Source organism: Thunnus maccoyii, chromosome 7 (genome assembly GCF_910596095.1).
Source record: "Thunnus maccoyii chromosome 7, fThuMac1.1, whole genome shotgun sequence".
Classification (NCBI taxonomy): Eukaryota; Metazoa; Chordata; class Actinopteri; order Scombriformes; family Scombridae; genus Thunnus; species Thunnus maccoyii.
Window position 1 is genome coordinate 3,554,553 of NC_056539.1, and position 5,676 is coordinate 3,560,228.

General features: G+C 40.0%; 1 long non-coding RNA gene across 1 annotated transcript; it reads left to right on the forward strand.

The window, feature by feature from the left end:
* The first annotated feature begins 2,961 nt into the window (after positions 1-2,961).
* LOC121900659 lies at positions 2,962-5,265 on the forward strand. The gene is made up of 3 exons (XR_006096999.1): positions 2,962-3,178; positions 4,071-4,290; positions 4,464-5,265. It is a non-coding gene; the product is annotated as an uncharacterized LOC121900659 (long non-coding RNA).
* The last annotated feature ends 411 nt before the right edge of the window (positions 5,266-5,676 follow it).

Genomic DNA, 5,676 nt, shown 5'->3' on the forward strand with positions numbered 1-5,676 from the left:
TTCATTTTCGTGCCAATGGGAGAGCCAGTGATTTTCCTAGTGGCTATCATCTTTGAGATGCATATGGAAGCAATGGCACAGCATGATGACATAAGGGCCTTGCAGAGATCACACGAGGCTGAGAGAGGGAGAGAACGAGAGGAAGCAGAAAGTAAGAGGAGATGAAGTTGCTGATAATGTTTTAACTTGACAAAATGTACACTGCAAAAAGAGCAGAATTAGATTGAGGCTACTAAAGTATTGCATTTCTGGATAATACATTTACATCAAATTATTACATTATCTCTCCACATCATAATGGCTGCATCATCATTTAACCTCTTATTGTAACAATAATGCTGACTAATGTACTGTATATTATTCATATCCTTTTGAAGTAAGTCAATTTTGTAATCGCATTAGATCAAAACAAGGCGCTCAGTTATTCTGCAAACCTCACATCTCATAACATGTTTGTGGCATTTAAATGGAGAAGTTGTTCCATATCCACAAGTATTATATTAGTCATTGAAGAAAGAAGGAAGGACGAAGTTCAGATCCTTTCCTTAAGTAAAAGTACCAACACAGCAAAATAAAAGTCCTCCATTCTATACTTACATAAAGGTAAAGAAATACTATCACTAAAATGTATCTAGTATCAAGTATCTAAAATAATCTCTTTGTAAAAAGAGTGTATACTGCAACATTTGATTGTTAATACTAATGTATTAATACATAAGTAGCATTTTACTCCAATAGCTGGTGGAGGTGGAACTAGTGGTCCCAACCAAGGGTTCCAATTGGTCACAAGATCAATCTGAGGGGTGGTGATGATGATTACTGGTGCAGGAGAGAAAAGAAAGTTTTGCTACATATGTTTGTATTCATTTTTGACTTTTTTATAATCTTTGCAGTAAGGTAAGTAAAATTGTACTTAAATGCAGTACTTAAATGTACTTAGTTACTTTCAACCTCTGATATTAGTCAGCAACAAAATGGATTTGAATGTATTACCAAAGTCACTCTACTGCAGATGTCTGCATGCCTGGTGTGTGTTTGTGCAGTCAGAAATGTAATTTATAAAACCTTGAATTGACTTAATAAATCAAAATAAAACCCTTTTTCAGACTTCAAATTTTTCTGAAGTGTGCATGCTTATACAATCCTCGGGTATTTGCAAATAATGACAATCTGTTCTCTCAGTCAATGTAAGCCAAAAAGAGATGAGGGGTTACAAAAATACCCACTGTGAACACAACAGGCCGATCTGTGTCCATAGATGATGAAATATCAGCAAGGCCACCCTCAGTCCTCACTGCTGGAATAACAATCACAGCAACACCAACGGGGGAGAGAAAGAAAGATGCAATGAGATGATGAAAGAGGCGGAGAGAATGGGAAGACATGCCATTATCGTTGGGAGACTTGTCATTTCTCCGTGTTGAAGGTCACATCACGACTTCCAGACACTGAAAAATAAAAGTGCTTAAAAGTCCTTTGACTAATGTCCTATTCACATTTGTATGAGTTATAATAAAATGGTGCTGGTTAATTAAAATATACTGTTTAAAGGCATGATGTGACACATGAAGGTGGTTTAACATAGTAAAATAGAAACCTGTCATCATCATCTGGAACTGGGTCTTTAGTTTGCCAGATGTTCAACTTTTCTTTTCACCAGTTTCCTGCTAACTTTGGTTTCATGTTGTTTACTGCTGGAAATTCTTTAATTCTACATAGTTGCATTGTTTTTATTTTCAATCAATACTTGTTTGCAGTAGTTACATGATGTTTATATAGGTAAATAGATACATATATTCTTTATCTTTATATAAATAAAGGTTATTATTTTGTATTATAGGTGAGTGAGAATAACCTACCCTTCAGCTGTGACCAGTTAACAGGTTGTTAAAACACCACTATATAAAGGCTGTAGCCATGCGTAATGGCTGCGCCAAATGATACAATGGCTGCTTTAGCGTTACTGGAAGATATTACTAGTCTTCAGTGACTGTACTGATTTTCTGGTCCATGATGATGACTGGCTAATGCGCTGCTTTTGATTTCCAAGAGCTGTTCTCTTGGAATTGTGTGCTGAACTGGGCCCTGTGTTGGAACAGCACTCTCAGAAAAACCATGCCACCCCCGTCCATCTACAACAATCGTTTTTTTGGCGAGGGCAATGTTTCAATGGTAGCTTGTGGAGAGATCAGGGATATCCCAGTCTGGACTGAGCTGGATCATGCTCATGGTGTGGGGTGGCAAAATTTCTTTGAGTAATAGTTACATCAGCTTCCCTTACACAGCAGCTAAATAGGCCAACATCAAAATGCAATTTGCAGCAATTTGATGTCCGGTTTCCCAAATGTAATCGAAGCTCTCGACCGCACATATGATGCAATAGGAGCACCTTGTGAGGATGAATTTGTTTACATTAATTGGAAACCTTTTCATTCCGTCAGCATCCAGGGGTCTCATTTATAACTTTTGCTTGTTGCAAAAAATAGGGCTTCAAAGAAGCGTATGCCACTTCCCATGCAAAAGATCTATAAAAACAAACTTGATGGGAGAATATGTGCACCTGCATGTTAACTCATGACCCATGCGTACAAACATTTTGGAGACAGTGGATTGGTTGTGCCCTGACACACACGTGTTTTTGCTTTTGTTATTTGGCTTTATGTGTTTTTGTTTTTCAGAGAAATACAGGAGAATGTAAATGCTTACGTTAACTATTCTGACTATATCACTGCAAGCACCATTATGTCTCATTGTGTTTTCTGGAGTTTTGGTTTTCTGTTTGCTCTGTGTTTTTCCTCCTGTGTCTCTGTGCTGCTTTTCCCTCCACACATACTCTGCATCAGCTTCATTAGCCCTGCCCTGTTCCCAGAGTTTTCCCAAGCCAATCAGCTCCTTGCCAGTCCTCTGTCTAGTCACCTGTTCTCTATTCCCTCATTAGTTCTGTCTGTATTTAAGCCTTGGTTTTCAGTTCAGTATTTGATGAATCCTTTGTTCTATATTGTTTAGTTTGTTCTGCTCTTTTCTGTGTTGTTCAGTTTTGCTTTTACCTGCCAGCTTTGTCTTTTGCCTGCACAAGCCTTAAAATCAAGAAGTTATTCTTCAGTTCATACTGCCTGCGTCCTGTATTTGGGTCCAACTCCTGCTACTCTTCCTGTCACTGGCTTGCCTTTCCCCGAGAGTAAGTATGAATATACTTATTTCTTTTCATCTCAACTATGCTAACTAACTGATGAACTTAACATCACTGGTTGCAGAAATCCAAGATGACATCAAATATCTTAAAACAAAATGAAAAATAATAGCAGAACAGAACTTCCTCTTCAGCTACACAAGCACAAGTGACAAGCTAGAGGGCCCAATACGCTGACGCTCGACACTCATTGGACAGACCTCTCAAGACAGAGTGATTGGTGTGGTGAAAGAAACACATTTACACCAATATTCATGAATACTTTTGCATTGACCATTTATGGTGTATGTAGGCATGTAGAGGGCTGAATATGAGGCTGATTCATGTGCCCACATTTCCAAGTGGATGTGATTTGTAAAGGTAAAAATTTGTGCGTATGCGTGGTTTTATAAATCTGATTATTTTTCAGCGCACGTTACTTTCGGTTTTTGTGTAAACATACACTTTTAGTATGGATCCTACACACTGTTTTATAAGTGAGACCCCAGATTATTTGTGATGCACAAATGATGCTAACAAATGTGGTTGCCAAATGCCCTGGGTTAAGCCACGATTCATTTATACTGTCTCAAAGCGGTGTGGGAATGCGACTTCATTCTGGAGCAGTGCCAGATGGATGGCTTCTTGATGAGATGTGATTATTTACTGACCTTTGATAATTATGCTGTTTGCGTTTCACGCAATCAAACCATTAAATGCACACATTTTATACCCACAGGTGACAGTGGGCATGCATTGAAGCCATGGTTACTTGTGCCATTTACAAAACCCCAGAGCACACAACAGACGCACTATAATGTGATGTAGAGCCATGCGTGCTGTGTGGTAGAGTATAGCATTGAGCTTTTAAAAGGGAAATGGTTGTGCTTGGATGCCACAGGTGAGAGACTACTCTACCAGCCAGAAAACCTTTGCAAAATTATAAGGATGTGCACAATCTGGCGGTGAGGTATGCAGTCCCCTTCCCATCTGAATGCGTCAGACCTGACCTAACCCACTCCCACCCACCCCTCTGACCCTGTTGAACCCGATGCTGAACACCAACCAGCTGCAGCAGCAGTCCAACTGTGTCTTTACGTGATGCAGAAACTGTAAGCATGGTAAGTCAAGTGAACATTGTGTGTGTGTTTTATGAAACAAGGAGAGGATTGATGCACTTTTTAACATTTTTTCACAAGCTCTTTTAGTGTACAGCTTATTTCACTGTTGATTCCCTGAGAGTCACTTGTAATTCCCTCAGTTTCATGGCAACATTAATTTTGTTTTGTTCTAGGACACAGTCAGAGGACACGTGCCTGTGTCAGGGCAGGTGATGGCGGTGGCGCACTCGCACCGGATTCTGTCCCCCAAACCTCAACCTGTTCGCTGGAGGCACCAGGGTCTTCATCTGCATCTGAGAATAACATTCTTCTTTGTAACAAAGGACATACTAGTCTTTTTTTTATTGCAAGTTTGATTACAATAATATTCAAACTGGGCGACTTACCAAGTTCCATCTGGGCACAAAGCCACTGATGGCAGTTTGGCTCAGGATAGAAGCCATGCGCTCATCAAGCGGAGAGGGTGCTGGGGTTACTCTCCTCCTCCAGTAGCTCACACACTAACGCTGTGCGCAGTAATGCGCTTGTCGGCCTCACGCTTGAAACCGGACTATGTTTTTAAAAATCTCCTCCAATGTCTATGGCTCAGAACTAACAGTGTTCACTGCTTCGGTTACTTTCTACCATTCAACTTGATTCATTTTGTTGGTGACGCCAGAGCTTAGGCCTCCAAATAATACCTGTTTTCTTCTGTCAGTTTGATCAACCATTATTTCAAGTTCAGTTGGTAAAGTTGCACTTCTTCAATTGCTTCTTACAAGCCTCCGCCATTTCTCCTTTAAACTAAACTAAATGCTGGCCCTTTATATGCCACCCAGGCAATTGGAGGTTTGTTGGAAGCCATTTATAGAAAATTGTGCACATGGTCAGAAGGCTAATGCATGTGCACACAATTTCAGGATGATTGTGATGTATGAGGAAAAAATACGTGGAAACAGACATACATAGAGTTTTATAAATCTGACAAAAAGACTATGCATGTTTCCTGTTTTGTGTGAACACAAATTTCTACACCTAAATATGCACTGAGTTTTATACATTTGGCCTCTTATGTCTTTGTAACCCACTTGGTGTGTGTAGGGGTTCACAAAAAATCGATTCACAGAAGAATCGCGATTCTCTCTGCCATTTCAGAAATTCCAAGAATTGATTCACATTTTTCAGTCTTGCCACAACGCTGTTTTCCATTTTTTCCTGACATGAATTAGCTCGCTAAATCCCATAGATGGTGCAATGACACCGCCCCAGACCCAACCCTGGGGGCAAGAAGGAAGTGAAGTGTGTGTCATGGAGAGGCCGCGAGCAATGAAGTACCTGACAGAAAAACAAGTACAACCTGGTCCATTGGCTATGAAGGCGATCATTTGGACATATTTTGGATTTTCT